This window comes from Lissotriton vulgaris, chromosome 9 (assembly GCF_964263255.1).
Source record: "Lissotriton vulgaris chromosome 9, aLisVul1.2, whole genome shotgun sequence".
NCBI classification, from domain to species: domain Eukaryota; kingdom Metazoa; phylum Chordata; class Amphibia; order Caudata; family Salamandridae; genus Lissotriton; species Lissotriton vulgaris.
The window spans coordinates 764,199,228-764,217,300 of NC_141697.1; the positions used below are offsets into that span (position 1 = coordinate 764,199,228).

General features: G+C 49.0%; 1 protein-coding gene across 1 annotated transcript in view; it reads right to left on the reverse strand.

Annotated features, from left to right (window-relative positions):
• PACS1 (phosphofurin acidic cluster sorting protein 1) overlaps positions 1 to 18,073 on the reverse strand; it is a 1,518,728-nt gene that overhangs the window by 505,745 nt on the left and 994,910 nt on the right. The window lies entirely within an intron of this gene.

The window sequence follows — 18,073 nt, forward strand, 5'->3', positions numbered from 1 at the left end:
AGCAACGTGACTTTCGTTCCCACCTGCCCTATCTTGACGTCTAGGGCCACGCGTGAGGCTTGAATGTCTTCCCTGGACGCTTGTATGGCCCGCATCAGGAGGGCCGTATCCGAGCTTGATCCGGTGCCCTCCACGTTAGTTACCTGTGGCGCCGTCGCAAATCTGTCTATTGTGCCCTGCCTTGGGGACCGTGTCCTTTTTACCCATATTGCGCTAGTCAATTGTAAGCCAAGGCTGGCCTCCCCAGCGGTGCCCAGTCTGCCATCGCACTTTGCTGGACCTGTCTCTCCCCTCTTCTTCTCAGGGACGTATGTGGCCTGGTCCGACTTCCCAGGTTAATCACGGCTGCTCTTGTACGTGCCGGCACCTCAGTGGCCACATTCCCAGAGTCTCGCTTTAAGCCATATGTCCCCTTCGCGCCTGACAATGTGCTTATCTGTGTCTTCGGCAGGGGATGGTAGTCGCAGGGTGAGAGTCCTTGGAATCAGGTTGTGTGCCCTCCACCTGTATCTTTACTTCACTCTTGAAGGTCCGTTGGAGCCTCTCTGCCCCTCGCCGCTTTCCCCCCAGTTGCACTTCCCCCTAGGCCGCCCGCGCTGCGCAGGCCTCCAGGCCCGTTACTCAGCTTTCCCCAGCGTCAATGGGATGATGGTGAAGGGCCAGGCCTATGTCTTAAGGTCACCCTTGAGGTTCCGTGTGGGCTTCTCAGCCCCTCGCCGTTTTGTCCCGGGTGCACTACCCCCTAGGCCATCCGCAATGCTCAGGCCTCCAGGCTCGGTTCTCTGCTTTTCCTCAGCGTCGATGTGAAATCTGACAAATTCGATGTACATAGACAGCATTCATTTCACTTCTTCTCCCACTCCTCTCCCTGTGGGCACCATGGATACTGTAAATTATCGACTATATCACCCTGCCAGTAAGAACCCGTACCCCTATGCATATGTACAGCCATTTTAGGCACCATGACCTTTTTACCCATTAGACTCCCCAGCTTCCCTCCTGCGCGTATCTTGCACCCCCTCTCTCATGTATAGGCCATGAAACCCGCTCCCTCTACGCGATCCTGATGTGAAAGGTAACCCTCCTGCTTGACCCAGGCCTTCCCCATTTCCTTCTTGAAGAAGCATCCTTCGCCTCAGCTGACATAGCCCCCCAATTGTATCTGACTGCCCCTGTTCTCTCATGTACAGGTCATAAGATCTCTCTCTCTCTCTCTCTCTGCGCGACTCTGGCCCTGCACGCACCCTGATCCCCCCCCTCCTTCTCCTCACATGAACAAGTCATAAACACTCTTCTTCCGTAAAGCCCTGTCCTTGCGAGTCACGGCCGCGCCTGACCGGCACCTCCTCCCCTTCCATGAATGCCCCTCTATTGACGAGCCCTCCCTCCACGCTCGATTGTCCACGCAGACATGAATACCACTCCTTTGATGACCCCTTCCCCCGAGTCCGGCTGACCACACATGTCCGAGGCCATCGCCTAAGCCAGGAGATACCATTTACTGCCCTTATTGTATGCCTAGCCACCCCACCCCCTGGGCCATGATCAGGCGCACACATCCTACGACACACTCAGCTGCATGATTGCCCTCCCCTCTTATCAGCAGGTCAAGGGTCCCCATTGTGAATGTATGTGGAATAGGATCATCACGAGGATTATAGGAATGTTTCCCTTTTGCGACACATTGACCTGATTGTATCATCAAATGTTCTGCAAATGTATAAAAGCCGGAGTCTCATGCTCACTTGTTAGAGCACCTCCCGAAAGACACTGTGTTTCGTGTCCGAAATGACATGCTCTCCTCATGAGTAATAAACTCTGTTCTTGATTCCTGCTCCCAGCGCCCGCCTCTTTATTTTGGTAATTATTCGGAATGGGAACTGAGAGGCGGTTTGCGCCAGCGGCCTGGGCATCGATAGAATTATGGGCTCACTTTCCACATCGATGGGAAGATGGGGCCCGGGGGGGGGGGGGCGGGAGCAGGCCTCCTGGTATCGCCGTATCTTTCTCTGTGACTGGCCCCAAGTGGTGTTTGTGGCTGTGCGGTCTCAGCCCCTCCGTCCCTAACTTGATGTCCTTGGCTCCCCGAGGCTAGCGGTTGACGTTCTGTCTCTCAGGGTGTTTAAGCGCTCCTATCGCCATCTGTGTCGCCTCCCCCTGTGGTCCCGGTCTCACTGCTTGGGCGGGTCGTCGTTGTGGTGCTTTCTGTTGGATCGACTTCCCCAATCTCTGTATCGGATGTCCCGGTAATCTTCCGGCACCTCACCAGCTTCCCGCTGCGTCGCCTCGCCTCTCCAGGCCTCCCAGTTCGTCAACCAGGCCGCCGGCACTCCTCTTGCTTCTCCGCTCGAAGGGATCAGGGCGCCGCCATCTTGTAGCTGCCTTCGTCTACCTCAGAGTTCGCCGTTCTCAATCGGGTTATGGCACCTTGCAGAGCGCCCACCTCAGCTCCGGACACTCCTCCCGTACTGCAAGACCCTCCGGTTGGTGGTAGGGATAATTAAGTGTCTTCTGGATGGGTTTAAATGCGACGGATCAAGTTGGCTCACCGGAGCTGCGGCGGCTTGCGACTTACTCGGCCATGCTGTTGGCCACACCCCCAAATTCATAGACATTATTGTTGGGCCGAATTGCAACTTGCATTGTTGTTTCTTCTTGATGTTTATCAATTTCAACTGGTTTGATTTGTACTCCATTATTCTTTACTACTTCACCTTGTATAGGTGAGTCTTGAAAGGTTATCATCTTTTCATCTGAACTTCCGGTATAGTAGCAGGAAGAGGTCTATGGCTACTCAGGACCCCTTGTGGCCTACTGTTGCGGATCGGCCGCATGATGAGGTTTGATCAGATCAATGAATGAATGAATATAAAACTTTTAAAGCGCAAACTTAGCCCGAAGGCATCAAGGTGCTGCAGACAGGGTCAATATATCAAAGTTCACAGATTACTAAAGCTCAAGGTTTAAGGGAGATGAGGACTGGAGCAAGAGAAAAGCCAGGTCTTGAAAGATTTCCTAAAGGCAGAATGTAATTCCAAAGTAGAGATTGAGAGAGGAAGCAGAATCCACAAATTGGCGCCCAACAGCAAAAAAGCCCCCCCCCCCCCCATCTGGCTTTCCTGAGCCTAGCAACTGTTACCTGATTCCTAGCAGCAGATCTCAGGTTCCTGCTCGGAATATAACGGTGAAACAGTTTATTAATGCCTTCAGCACCCTTATTGTGCAAGGCCTTGTGTACCATACACAGTGCTTTAAACACAATTCTTCTCCCCAGCGGGAGCCAGTGAAGGCTCTTAATGGTGGATGAAATGGCATGAAATTAGGGAGACCCATCACCAGCCTAGCAGCTGCATTCTGCACTAGTTGGAGTCGATGCAGAAGTCCCCCGTTTATTCCTAAATAAAGGGCATTGCAATAATCCAACCTAGATACCACAAGGGCAACCACTGCCTGTTTCCGAGCTGAAAGAAAGAGAAAAGGAAAGATCTTCCTAAGAGTCCTTAGCATCCCAAAGCAAGTTGCGACGGTTCTATTTATTTGTGACTTTAATGACAAAGAGGAGTCTACAATAATGCCTAGATTCTTGGCACTTGGACAGGGAACAGGGCAGGCTCCTAGAGAAACAGGCCACCAAGCCTTTGACCAAATATCAAGCTTGTCTCCAAAAATGATAACCTCAGTTTCATCCCCATTGAGTCTTAGATAATTCTCCACCATCCATGCAGCCACCGCTTGCATGCAATTATTAAAATTTGCTGCTTAGGCTGAGACACTCTCTGTGATGGAAATCAGAATCTGAGTGTCATCAGCGTAGGGCAGGACTTCTAAACCGAAAGACTTAACCACAGCAGCGAGCAGGGCTACATAGATATTGGAGAGTGGGACTCAATGAGGATCCCTGAGGTAATCAACAAAACAATTTTTTGGAGCAGACAAGAATTGGCCCATCTTAATGATCAATGGAGACAAATCTTTTTTTTTGCTGGCAAGAGGCGGAAGTAGTACTGTTTTTATCCCACAACTGCAAGGACAGGTAAAGCTGTTCTGTAAGATGGTCCAAACTCTCTTCTGTCCACAATCTTTTCCCTGACCAGGTCCCCAATCATCGGGACCTAGGCAGGTCTTGCCGGAACTGGCTTCACTTCCCCAGTGGTGGTGCGTTTGGCTTGCATATTGCTTGTAACACTTGGAATTCATTGAGTTCCTGTAAAACAGCCAAACGGTGATTCAGTTCAAATGGTTTCGCATTCACCACTGTTTTGGCACAATCGAGATCAGGTACCCACATTCTTGTACCAAACAGGATTTCATAAGGAGTACGGCCTCCCAAGGACTTTTTTGGCATGTTGTTGAATGCCCTCTGGACCCAATATAGGTCATTGACCCATTAACCACCCGCGCCTAATACCCTTGCTGTTAAGGATTGCTTTAGTTCCCAGTTTTTCCTTTCCACCACTGAGTTTCCCTCGGCATGGTAGGGGGATGAGCACCGCACGGCCACTCCCATACTTTCCATGGCTTCCTTGTAAGCCCTAGAGCTAAACACGGGACCACAGTCGGAATGTAACGTGCCAATTGCATATGTCCAGATGAAGACTTGTAAATCCTTTATAATAATTTGAGCGTCTGCCGAGCGCTGGGGCAAAACTCACAGGAATCTAGAGCATCAATCCACTGCCACCAAGATGTACTTGTAAGCTCCTTCCGCACTTAAGGGGCCGCAGTGATCCAAATAGGCCCATGTGAGAGGTCTGTCTGAAATTAGTAATGGTGTTTATGGTGGCTTGGGAATGGTTCGAGTCCTTCATCTGCTGGCAAATATTGCACGCCAGGACATAGTCTATTGTTTGTTTGGTTAGCCCCGACCACCAGTAACGCTGCTTCAATAATGAAATTGTTGTAGTGACTCCTGCGTGTGCAGAGGCCAGACCCTCATGTGCAGCTAGTATTAAATCTAATCTGCGATCTTTATTTAGTATTACTCTATCCCCACTCCTGGAATTTGAGCATACAGTGTGTTATGCGCATCTAACTTGTAGGAGTACTTGAGTGGAAAGCCTTTTGACTGGACGGGTGAGCAGTTCATTATGGCATTGATAGCTACTATTAGATCTCCGTCTATTCTTGTGTGTGAACGAGTGGTTGTCGCAATGGCAGCAGTTTGCACTGTCGCCTTGGCTGCTTCATCAGCCAGTGAATTCCCTCCAACTTGCATACCAAAACCCTGATGACTCAAGGTGTGAATAACTTGAGACCGTGGCAGGAATGCTTTCAGCTTTGCCACTTGTTCCCACAACAATATATGTTTTATCGTGCCACTCTTGGCATCTCTAAACCTATTCTTGCCCCAGTAGTGACAATATTCATTGTAAAATTGCACACAGTACAACGAGTCGCACACAATCAGTGTGGGGCGTTCCGTATACTGTAGTGCTAATATCAGGGTTTTCAGTTCTGCCAGCTGCGCGGTACAATCTTCTAGATATTGCATAGTCATATTGCTTGGGTGGAACTTATCATCCCGCATCCGACCTATAACTAAAGCGCATGCAGCGCTTTAGTGCTGTTTACTTCCTATGGCAGGTTGCGCAGAACCGTCAGTATAAATTATGCATTTGTACTGATCTAGAGGCAAGATTTCACTCTGGAGATGGTATTCTTGTTCGTAGTGCAGGAATGCTTGTGTTCCAAGTCTTGGATCGTATCTGTACTCTACATCTGTTGCAGTAGGAGAATTAGCCCATTGTATCCATTGTGGAGGCAATGCCTGTGCATTTGGAATGCTGGCTTTAGTTACCGCTTCTAAAGTAGGTATCAGAGTTACAAACATGTGTTTCCCCTGTGCTAGTACTCCCTCTCTCACTACAGCAGACTGTACAGTTGTCAGACTCTTTTCTGTTGCTGCAACTCAATTTTCAGCATTTGGTACAAATGACATTTGTATGCTAGAGGAACTGTCTCACCTTTGTTCAACGTGATGTAGGTATACCCTGATAACAAGGGGAAGACCTGTATTACCAGGTTGCGGATGTTTACTCACGTCTGCAGGTGTTTTTAATCTATCATGTCAGCCTGAACTGAACGTAGAGTATCTGTATGTTTTTGAGTCCACCTGTTTGCTGTGAAGTCTGGTCTGATTAGATCATAAAAAGGTTCGACTCTTTCTGCGTAGTTTGGAATGTATGTTCTGGCGAAATTTAAAAATCTTAAAATGGATTGTAAACTCTTCAGAGTTTTTGGAGGCTGAATTAGCGTGCACTTTCCTAAAAAGTTGGCAGCAAGGATTTTGCCTTCACTTGACAGCTCATATCCCAAAAATAGGACACTGAGATGGGCAATGTTTGATTTTTTGAAGTTAAATTTGTAGCCCAAATTGGCTAAACCAACCATTATGTTTTTCACCCTGCACAAGGTAATTCATCGTCCGTCAGATAAATATCATCTACATAGGACACTGCCTCTTCATCGTAAGTTTGTAATAGCTCGGACACTCTTGCCGAGAATAACCCAGGGATGTTCTTATAGCCTTGGGGCTGGCGGTAAAACTGACACTGAGTGCCAAGGGTAGAAAATCCGGTCAAATATCGGCTTTCAGAAGCTATATTTTGGCAGAAGAATCCGTTTGAGATGTCAAGTGTTGTTTTGTATTTCTTCTGCACAATGTTATTCATCATTGTGGCACTGTGTGCGTTCTGAACTGCAAATGTTTTTGTTCAAGTGTTTGTAATCTAAAACCAAACAATACGTGTTGTCAGGTATCATTATGGGAAACAAAGGGTTGTTCATCGACGAGGTGCAAGTTTCAATCACACCTTGGTATTCAAGTTAGTCTAAGATTTCTTTGACCGGTTTCTTTGCCTCATTTTTATCAGGGTATTGTCTATGTGGAGTTGGAGTACGTTCTAATGGTATTTCGTTCTGTTTGGACTCCACATCCCACCCTACATGGTGGTGCTAGAATGCCAGAGCTAGCGCGTGCGCCCACTCCCATGCGTACAAGTGTTTTAAGGAAACAGGAACAAGGTCGAAAAAAGCAGGCAAAATGACGCTTTCACCTTTTGGGCAATCCATTTTAAAAATCAGGCGGGCAGTATTTTTCTGCTAACAGGATGTCGTATCCAAATGTCAAATTTTTCCAAAAAAGACTTTTAATTTTTCTTGAGATGTCCCCCTCTATTTGGAGATTAATTTCGGGTAGACGGTGGAGAACACAGACTCTTGTATCTGGTGTTTCCACCCTGATTTAGTCATTAAATACTGCTGTCACCAGAAATTCCTTCAGGTTCTGATAAGCTATTGTTACTTCTGCTGCGCTGTCTAGCATCGCCAGAGCCAATAACCCCGTTCAGAAACGGAGTCCTCAATTAGCTGGGCATTTCTAATTTTTAAGCCTGCTACTCTTTTTTAATTGAGTCTTTGCTTTAAGATGCTCTTTCTGTTTGATAATGAAATATGAAGTGCAATGTGTTTCCCTTTTTCCCTTTGTTTGATCTTCATTTTTTTGCTCTGACCCTCCTTGCCTCTGCAAGCTTTTTGATGAACCCTGAAAGGAACGAAAGGAACGTGTATCAGTACCCTGATACCTGTCAGGTTTCCTAATGTTATCATGATTCCTAAGGTTGTACCTCTTTTCAGAGGGCTCCCGCTGGGGAGCACCACCCCTTCATCGTGAAGCGTTTCTGTTATTATTATTTTTAGGTTGAATATTATACCATTTCTCTTTAGAAGAAGTGGGTGCTTGCTTTGAGTTCTCTTTTTCAGAACTACTCACCACTAGTGGTTTCCTAAGTTTGGCTCCCAAACTATCTCTGCCTAGTGAAGCATAGGTTATGCTCGCTCCTGATTTGCAGGAGCTGTTTACCTTAGGAATTGGCATATAGCCACAGCTACTGCTTCCCCCTTGATGTTGTTCAGCATAATTGTCAAGACTTGGTCAACATTACCCATCAGTTTCATCCCCAAGTCCAGGGCAGGTCCAGCCCCGTACTCATTCTGTAACTGTTTCAGTACATCAGGAATAACTGATATGGTTGGGGTACTCTTGTATTCTAATGTATACTCCAGCACAGATTGTTTCCCAGTTGGTACAATCCTCAATTGAGGGAACCATTCCAATTGGCAAGTAAACTGTTAACATTCTGTTTTTCCGGCTGACCTGTACGGGCAAATACTATGCTATTTTTTTAGCTATCCAGAATGGTATTTGATCCCTTCTTGATGGGAATGCTTCCATTATTGCCTTTAGTGTTTGTGGACTTGAGTTAGCCATTGGACCAGCTAGCTCTATGGTGCTACTACCATCCCCTGTATTCTACAGTGGTGCACGTAATTTCTGGCAACCACTGAACATGACAACCCTGATTCCTCAGGTATTGGGGAAACAATACGGTATCTTTCGCTCCGTCACTCATGCCACCTTTTCTTAGAATACATAGAATGACGATTGGAACGGTTTTAATAATTGTTTATTGGTCAAGCGTAAGTCTAGTATGAAACATGTTAGCTGCGATAATCAAAAGACAGGAGCAGACAAATGTGATCGTTTGTACCGATATTGTAAATAGCAGATACATTTCTATCATAATGCTAATAAGATCAATTAGCGCATATTACATAAAACAATAGCATTGGCGTACTCCTAGGATGTGTAGTTACCTAACCGTGCCCCTCGCCTCGAGATGTAGGTGAAGCCAGTAAGTCTAAGTACTAGGATATGACTAATGGAGCCAAGAATTCCCCGGAGAAGTACTGACCCCTCACCTGATGGTTTGGTTCTGAATGAAAAACCCTGTCTCTGTGTTGAGGATGGCACCCACCCCACAGGGGATGTCCGGTATCTGCCTGTCAAAGGATCATCCTGCAGAGTCTCGGTCCAGCTTGGAATGAATTCTCCTCTGTCTTTCTAAGGGGAGTGAGGGTCTTTTATACTAAAGTGGCCACTCCATGGTTTTTATAGAATCAATATGTTTTGAAAACATTCGCTAATCCCCTGCTAGTCTTTTTCTGAACAAATATGATCATGCACAGCTGGCTGTTGGCCATGGATGAAACAAGTGGTGACCCATGTACAGAATAAATCTGCCGTGCCTGGGGACATGCTTATGTACGTCAGGTACAGGGATTAAGATATGGTACCAAGAGCCTGATGTTGGAGAGACAGAAGTAAGCTACTAGGTAAAAGGTCACCTGTGTAAGACTGTTATGTCGTGTGGATGAGACACAATGTATGTAATCAGTACACACATGATGGGACTAACCTAAAGCACATGACATTAGGGAAAGAACACTGGTACTGTGGACCTGGTAAGCAGGAATCCAGTACACTTTCGCTCAAATTTGGATCAGATACCAGTCAAAAAGTAGGGGGATGTTGCAACACAGTCTAGTTTGCTACTGCTTTAATTTTAGGCAATATGTTTTGTTAGTAGTATCAGCTCTGGCTCTTGTAAGGATATCTCTGTAATCCTCTGGGATATCTAAGTGTTGAAGCACATGGAATTCATGAGCCAGGCTGATAAAGGCAGAGAAGTTCGGTTTGGATGAAGGACCTGCTTGCAATTCATTGACAACAAATCCTTCCAGGGCTCCATCTGAATGTGATTCTCCCCTGAAAGCAGAAGATGTTCCATGAACCAGTGATGCCTGGGCCACAGTGGAGGAATCACTATTAGGTGACATGGCTTTCTCTTCATCTTTCTAAGTAGCCTGGGAATGAGAGGGACAGGGGAAAAAGGATAATGCAAAGATCCCTGACCATCTGATCAAAAACGCATTCCCCCACACCCCTTCTTGTGGGTTCCAGCGTACGTAAAACAACCATTTTCGGTTCTCTTGAGACACAAAGAGATCTAGCTCTGGTTTGCCCCATTGTTGGAAGACTGCATTCAGAATGCATTGATTGAATTCCCATTTGTGGCAACTCTGAGTCGTCCTGCTTAGAGTGTCCGCCAACTTGTTGGTCACTCCTGGCAAAAGTTCTGCTCGCAGTGTTACTTGATGTGCTAAGGCCCATCTCCAGATCCCCTGAGCTTCTTGCGAAAGAATCTGAGATCTTGTGCCTCCTTGTTTGTTCGTGGTGCATACTGGTTGCGCTGTCTGTTCGTATCAAAACAGAAGATCCTCTTATTCTTGGAAAGAAAGCCTGTTGAGCAAGTGAAATTGCTCTGAATTCCAGGAAGTTATTGTGCTCGGAGGTTATAAATCTTCCCTACTTCAGAGAATGTCAATGCGTGATGAGGTAACACGAGCAAGACAGCTGCTGTTCTAGTACAAGAAATCGCTTTCATAAGGATGTTACTGTAGGTTTTGAGTTTTTTTCCTTGCAAGACTGATAAATGATTTAACGTCTTCCACTAAGGGTGTTTAAAGAACGTCGTGCAGTACATGCCGAGAGCAACCCGGAACTTTTGGTTAGACTAATTTAGTCCTTCACATGCACAATTGTACGGGTTATAAGGTTACATGATTAAGGCAGCCGTTGAAGCATTTATTGTTTTGGCCACAGCTGGGGTCATTATACGCTCTGTGCATTTTTATTTCAGAATCTCAATTGAGGAATTAATTAATCAAGGGGAGAAACACGGGATGATGTGGTGTGGCTCACTGGTTAGAGGCGGCAGACCCGTAAGCAGAGGACGGCCCGGGACCAGGGTTCGATTCCCGACGCGGCAGGGTCGTGGACCAGGGTCAGCGGGCTCGATAATTCTCGCCTCGGTGCCTACTCCAGTCAGGGACCACACTCGGCAACTCTGGGCATTAGCTCATCTTCACAACGGCCCCCCCAGACCACCGGGGATGCTTGGTCGCACCTTAGAGATACCCATTAGGGACCATCTCTCAGGGTGAGCCAGGACGGGTTCCCCAGCGGTCGAAGCGCGGAGATACTCCTCCGGGAGTCGATTCCTAGCGCTATATAAACCCGCAATTAAATTAAATTAAATTTATACACCCTCCATAATAAGGTGAGACTTTTTATCAACTAGAGACCACTCTGTGGGGATTAATTTAATACACTCGATGTGTTCAAAATCATTTTCCATGTGTATATTTTTTGGGACTCCTGGTGAACCCAGGCTGGGGTCAATGGTGTTATGAAACACAAGTTGAAGTTGATACTCAACAGCACACAAGCTATGTTTGCCTGTCTACATCATCTGAAGGTGAGTGACCACCCATGGGTCCCCCCATTTGTTTTAAAACCACTGGATTGATCTTCCACAACACTGATGCAAGTTATAATTTCCTTACAAGCTGTCCTTTGGTTTGTTATCATTCTAGTCCTGAGGAATAACTGTTATGATGCGTGATGACTAACACAGGATTATAGAGTTGAAACCTTGACGACATTGCTTTATGTCCTAAGTGAGCTCTTCTGTGATAGAAAATGAAGCTATAAGTATATCCTAAACTTTAATATTTTGGACATTTGATATGACATGTTTTCATTGTCTCAAGTTTTGTGTGTTAACACTGGGATTTTTTTTACTCTAACCATGTATATGTTTCTGTGATGTAATGTATGTAGTATATGTCTTATGGGTAGCTGATCATTTATAGGAAAACAAAAAAGTGAATATGTATCATGTAGAAGAAATGTTAGATATAGGATAATTAATATATTTAATTAGAAACTGCTACTTGAGTCATGACTCTGGTTTTTGTCTGGTTCGTATTTCAGAACCAAGTTGTACTTATCTTTCAGATGGATCATTTTGTGACCCTTTTTCATCAATGTTGAATGGTCACCATTAATTACAATTCTTGTTGAAGAATTGTGTCACCCAACAGAACTCTTGGTAGTTTATAGCTGTTGCCACAGTCTGCATTCATTTTAAGTCTTCTTGCTAAAGATAGTCTATAATCTGCATAGCCTATACCAACTATTTTGCTGGCTCTCTGAAGTCACACATGAAGCAGTCTGTCTCTGCTTGTTACTTGAAAGTAAAATGTTTTAGACACTTTCTCAGCAACGACATGAAACCTTTTGATGTCATCAGGGGGTCAGTCTATTGTAGAAGGAGTGGCCAGCTTCACTATTGGGAAAATAGGGTCATTCCTCTTCTTATAGTCTAGAGGAATCTGGAAGTTCTCCATCCTCATTCTCATTGGTATAATGGTCTTCATCTGATGAGTCTACCTGTAGAGGTCTTGGTGGCAGATCAGGCATGGATGGATTCAGGGGTAGGGGAGTCAGAGGAGCAAATGATGAAGCGTTAGCTGACTGGTCTGGTTAGTCTCTGGCCAAAGAGCTTCCTGTGGTTGAAGAGGTACATCTGGGAGGATTGTGGTAGTTGAGAGGATGGCTCTACAGGGAAACAATTGTAATATTCCACCATCATATGACAGAAGGTTTTAATGAGATCCACAGTCACCTACATCAAAGGCCATTTGTGATATTCCTCACAGTCTACCTCATAGGGATTTCAAATTGTGATCACAGTATGCATGATCTTCTGACCACTTCTTATGGAAGAGTGGGTAGTTTCAATGGCATACAAGCTATTGATCTTCTGGATTATATGGAGGTGAATACCTATGTCCTTTTTTGTGCCCTGATATTGAATTTCTATTTTGTCCCTACAATATACTGCCCTATAGCCATCATCTGGGTCTGCCTCTTCATCAGCTTATGTTTCCAGCAGCATAGCAAGTGGTTGCGGTGGAATTTTCCTTAGAGAAATATGTTCAAGCAAAATTGTAGATGGTTGTTTATTTTTTTCTTTGCTATGATCCTTTATTGTCGGTCTTTACTTATTAAACTGTCAACAGGATAGTCGTCAAGGTAGCCGTCTTAGGCAGGCTGGTAGCCAGTGACATTAATGGGGTAGTCATAGACCGTGGATTCCTCACTGGCTTCTGCAGTATCGTCAACAATGCGAAGTACTTACACTTCTGCAACAGTGACAGAACAGTTGATGATGGGGCCATCGACAATGTGATTGTTGACTTCATCTTCTTTATCTAAGGCTATACCAGTTGGGAAATATAGATGTAATTTTGTTTCCCATCACACTCTTAGTGAATAAGTAGGTCTAACAGATTTTGTCAGGGCCTTTTTAAGTATTTCCCCTCTAGGCTCATATTTGGTGCCGGTTGATTCCTGTGTTGAAGGTTTCTTTTTTGGAGCATTGGTGATGGTCCTGTTCTTAGTGTGCAGGAGGAGCACTTGAAACATATTTGTCCTCAGAAGAGGGGATATCAGAAGCATTAGATTTTTGTATTCAGCTCTGAATACTTCCTTCATGGTCAATGAGGGTTTTGCTGAAAATGTCCTGCAGATTTTACAGTGTTTTGTTTAGCCAGATGAAAACAATAAAACGCACATACTGTGAGGATGACGGTATAGACCCAGCTTGCCACTTAATTCATATGCATGGAACGGGTTGCTTTTAAAGATTTCACCATGTCCGATTTATTTACTGTCCTCATCCAATGCAAGTGTTGGAAAAACTCAACACACACACTTAAAGAAGATAAAATTAGGGTTAGCAGGCTGACATGGCGGACGTGTGCTAGCCGGCTCCGTCCAGCCCATCCTTGATCCAACGAATATCCTGGCTCCCTCGGACCTCAATTAAGTCCTGGAGGGGGCATCTTGGTGCCCCAGACCTATAGGGGCAGTCCGGTGAGCGACGGAGGTATCTAAAGCAGCTGGGCGCCGACGCTGCTGTGTCTGCGAGGCTTGGCCTGGTCCCCAGTGACAGAGCAGGGGAGTGGAGTCTGACATGCACTGGAGGTGGCGCGAGCCGCGCGGCTCTCAGTCGAGGCCTGACGACTCGGTGGAGGTGGTGGCCTTCGGTGGTGAGTTGGCCCCAAGGTCTGGGCTGTGTGTGCCGGTGAGGAGCTGGTGGGGGAGGGGGCGCCCCAGCCTGCGTGAGGTCCAGTTGCACCCGCAGATCGCGTCCGGAGGAAGGGCCGGAATCTGGGGCCTTGGGTGCGGGGCCCTCCCCCAGATATTCTGCAACCACCTCTGCGTGCGGGAAAGGAGATCCTCCTCCCCCCCCCCCCCCCCGGACTGGCGCTGGTGTCTGGGGACCGGCGGTCATATTGGGCCGCGTAGTGGGGGGGCTAGAGAGCGGCCCTGTGGGAGTGGCATCATCCTGACTTGCCTTGCTTACAGGGGCCCGGCGGTGCATTGGCCATGTTACACGGTTGCTCAGACTGTCTGAGGCGGATCGCTGGTCGCGGGGCGGATCGGCCCTGGAGCCCTGCCGATCTTTGTTGGTGCTGTGCTGAGGGGGTTGATGGGGGGCCCCGCGTGCCGTGCCCTGAGGTGAGGCCTGGTTCAGGTGCCCTGGGCGGGAACTTGCGCACATTCCTGGCTGGTTCGCTGCTGTTCGGAGGTGATTTGTTGCCCCCCCTCCTTGGGCTGCTCCTAGCGCCGGGGGAACGGCGGCTGTGCCAGGCCGTGTGGGGTGGCAGGGAGAATCCTGTGGGATCTGCCAGGCCCTGTGGTGCGGCCCAAGGATTGTTGAGACCTGGTTCTAGTGGCGGACCCTCGTCCCCCCCCCCCCTCAGACAGCGGTTGGTGCCCAGGGATCGGCGGCTATGCCGGGCCTCGTGGGGGTGTAGAGGGCACCTAGCGAGTGCGGCCTGCTTCCTCCTTGTGCTCCAGGGGCCTTGGATTGTAGCATCGGACAGACACTGTGGAGGCCCGGGTGCTTGGGGACCCTTGATCTGGAGCGGCGGTGGGCCGAGTCGGGTGCATGGCCGAGAGGGAAGGCGTTGCCGCCAGGAGAAGTCGTCTGATAGACTGCTGACCGTAGCTGCTGATTGGGCGCTGTGAGACATATAGGCGGGTGCTCTGCGGGCTGGCCGTGGCCCCCCTGTGGTGGATTGCGGGCCCTGGTTCGGGGGTGCCTTCCCTACTTCTGTTCTGTATTGCTCCTTCCCTTGGGGCCGGGCCAAGTGCCGAAGTGCCCTGCGGTGTGTCGGAGCTGGGGCGGACCCAGTGGGTGTGCCTGGACTGGTCGTATTTGGGCCTTCCGTGGATCTGTGACACGTCACTATGACGAGAGACATGGACAGCAGCGGGTCCACAAAGCACGGTCCTATAGACAAGTTCACAGGCCTGGGAACGGGGGGCGGCGCGGCTGGGGGATCCCGGGAGACTAGGGCTGACAATGCGGCCCTGATGCTGGCCATCACCCAATCAAGAGACATGTTAGATGCCAAAATTGGTGCGGTGGGCACGGATGTTACGCTGCTACATCAGGACTTACGGAACGCGGTGTCCCGCATCACCGAGGCAGAGACTCGCATATCGGGGGTGGAAGATGACGACTCGGTCCTCAAGCAGAAGGTGGCGAACCTGGAAGGCCTTCAGAAAGGTTTGGCGCTCCGTGTTGAAGATGCGGAGGGACGGGCGTGGCAGAACTTGCGCTTTTGTTGGATTCCCGGAGGGGTGCGAGAATGGCAACATGGAGCGCTTTCTCACTCAGTGGCTGGAGAGCTGGCTTCCCCCGATGCGCTGTCCCGGTGCTTCGTCGTGGAGCGGGCGCACAGGGTGCTCATTCAGAAACCGCCGGTGGGGGCTCGCCCGAGACCAGTGTTTGCGAAGTTGTTGAATTACCTTGACCGAGACACCGTGTTGACCCCGCCGCAACAGGTACTTCAGAGTTTTTGTGGTATGGGGTGGGGGGTTTGTTGTGGGAATGGGGTTTGGTTGGGAGTTTGGGTTGCGCTTATACACTGGGTTCACCACTAAACGCATGCATGCTGACGAATCCTCCTGTCCATATTGTACCATGCTTGAGACCAGAGAGGTTGGTGGGGCTAGAGATGTTTGGGTGTCGGCGAGCACCCTTCGGGTAATGAGCTGGAATGTGCGTGGAATCTTGGACAAGATCAAACGAGGGGCTGTCCTGCGTCAGGCCAAGAGAGCCGGAGCTGATGTCCTCCTGCTACAAGAAACCCATTTGATGGGCTCCAAGGTCCTTTGCCTACAGCGCTATGGCTTCCAGCAGGTCTTTCATGCTGGGTTTACACAGGCTCCAGAGGGGGTGGCAGTATTAATTCACCGCAGGGTCCCGTATGTCCATTCGCAGCAGTGGTTGGACCCGCAGGGGCTCTACGTGTTCCTTCGGGCACAATTGGGGAGCATTCCATTGTGTTGGGTTGTCCCCTTTACAGTTGTCCTTAGTTGAGCGGTTGCTCTCTCTATGGGCAGATATGCCAGACGTGGCATCAGTTGTGGGTGGAGATTGGAACAATGTTATGGATATGGGTAGGGACAGACGTAGTTTGGGAGGGGGTTCGAGCAGCATGCGCCCCACAACATTACACTCCCTGGTTACTGGTCTGGATTGGGCGGACACTTGGCCACATACGCATGGCTACAAGAGAGAGTTTACTTTCCTATCGGTGGTACACAAATCATTCTCTAGGCTCGACTATGTTTTTGTCCCCAGGGCAAGGGTGACAACGGTGATGGCTGCTGGGATCCTCCCCAGGGGGCTGTCGGACCATTCTCTGGTATTTGTGTACTTGCAGCTAGGTAGGGGGCGACAGCCCTTTCGCTGGCATCTAGGGGTATGGCATTTTCAGAATGCAGACTACGAGAGGCACATGCGGGAGGCGAATGTGGACTACTTTCTCACCAATAAGGGTTCGGTCTCTAGCGCAGTAAAGCTCTGGGAGGCACTTAAGTCCACTCTACGGGGGGTGGATATAGCATGGTGTACGGCGGCTCGTCGAAAGCGTCGGGAGGAGTGGGTCAAGGCGGAGGCCGAAGTGGAGACCATTGAGCGTCGGAGCCGAGGGGCGAGTGATGGTCTGGTGGTTCGTCAGCTGTTGCAAGCACAGCAGTCGTACACCTCTCTCCTGTTAGATGAGGCCCGTCAAGTCTGGCTGGCGACACAGAGCAGAATCCGACAATGGGGCGACAAGTCGAGCAAAATGCTACATCGGCTCTGCCAGGGTGTTTTTTATCCACAGTCCCTCCCAGGGGTGCTTGATGAGAATGAGGCGCCGCTAACAGACCCCAGGGTCATAGCCGACAGCTTTGCCACTTATTACGCTGGTCTGTATGCTTCGCGGGAGTGTCTCCCCAAGGAGACGGTTGACAAGTTTATTGGGGATCTCCCGCCTAAAGCGGTGTCCGATGATACGCACCAGCGGCTTGAGCTCCCCCTCTCGGTGGAAGAATAAGGCAAAGCCCTGGGAGAACTCAATTCCCAGGTCCCAACGGGTTTCCCGCTGAGTTCCATCCTCAGTACAATCTACAGCTGGCTTCTTACTATCTGGCAGCTGTGGAGGAGGCTAGGGAGACTGGTCGGCTCCCCCCAGATTGGCGCCATGCGGAAGTTGTGGTATTCCATAAGTCGGGTTGGCCTCCGGAGCAACATGCCTCCTACCACCCCATTTCTCTCCTTAATTTTGAGGCGAAAGTTCTAGCCAAGGCTCTAGCTAACCACCTTCTGCCGTATATCTCATCTTTGGTCCACCCACACCAGGCCGGGTTCATGCCCCAGAGGGAGACGCAACAACATACGGCGGGCCCAGGTAGCTCTGGCAGCGGTCCAGCAGACAGGGGTGCAAGCGGCGCTCCTACTGGCAGATATGGACAGGTGGTTCGACTCCCTGAGCTGGGTCTACCTGTTTGCCCTTCTTCGTCGGCTTAATCTTGGGTCCCGGTTTTTGTCGTATGTCCGGGTGGTGGGTGCGGTATCGTCTAGTTTGTCTATTCATCGTGGCACCAGACAGAGGTGCCCCCTGTCGCCCCATTTATTTGCCCTGGCTATGGAGCCGCTCGTGGCCTGGGTGCGCATCGATGCACAGCTGAAGGGATTTGAGTGGGCTACTGGTCTCTCGGAAAGGATCGCACTATATGCGGACTACGTCCTCGTCTTTTTAACGGCCTTGAATAAGTTGGGGCCGCGGATAGTTGAGATCATGCAAATCTTTGGGGAGGCGTCCGGGCTCTACATGAACCCTCGTAAATCTACGTTATGGGTGCTGGGGGCGCGGGATTGGGTGGGTGCATGGATGTCTACGCTACAGGTGGCAGTGGGAGGCCTCAAATACCTTGGCGTTTTCCTCTCTGACGTACCGGTGGTGTCGTGGGAGCGGAATG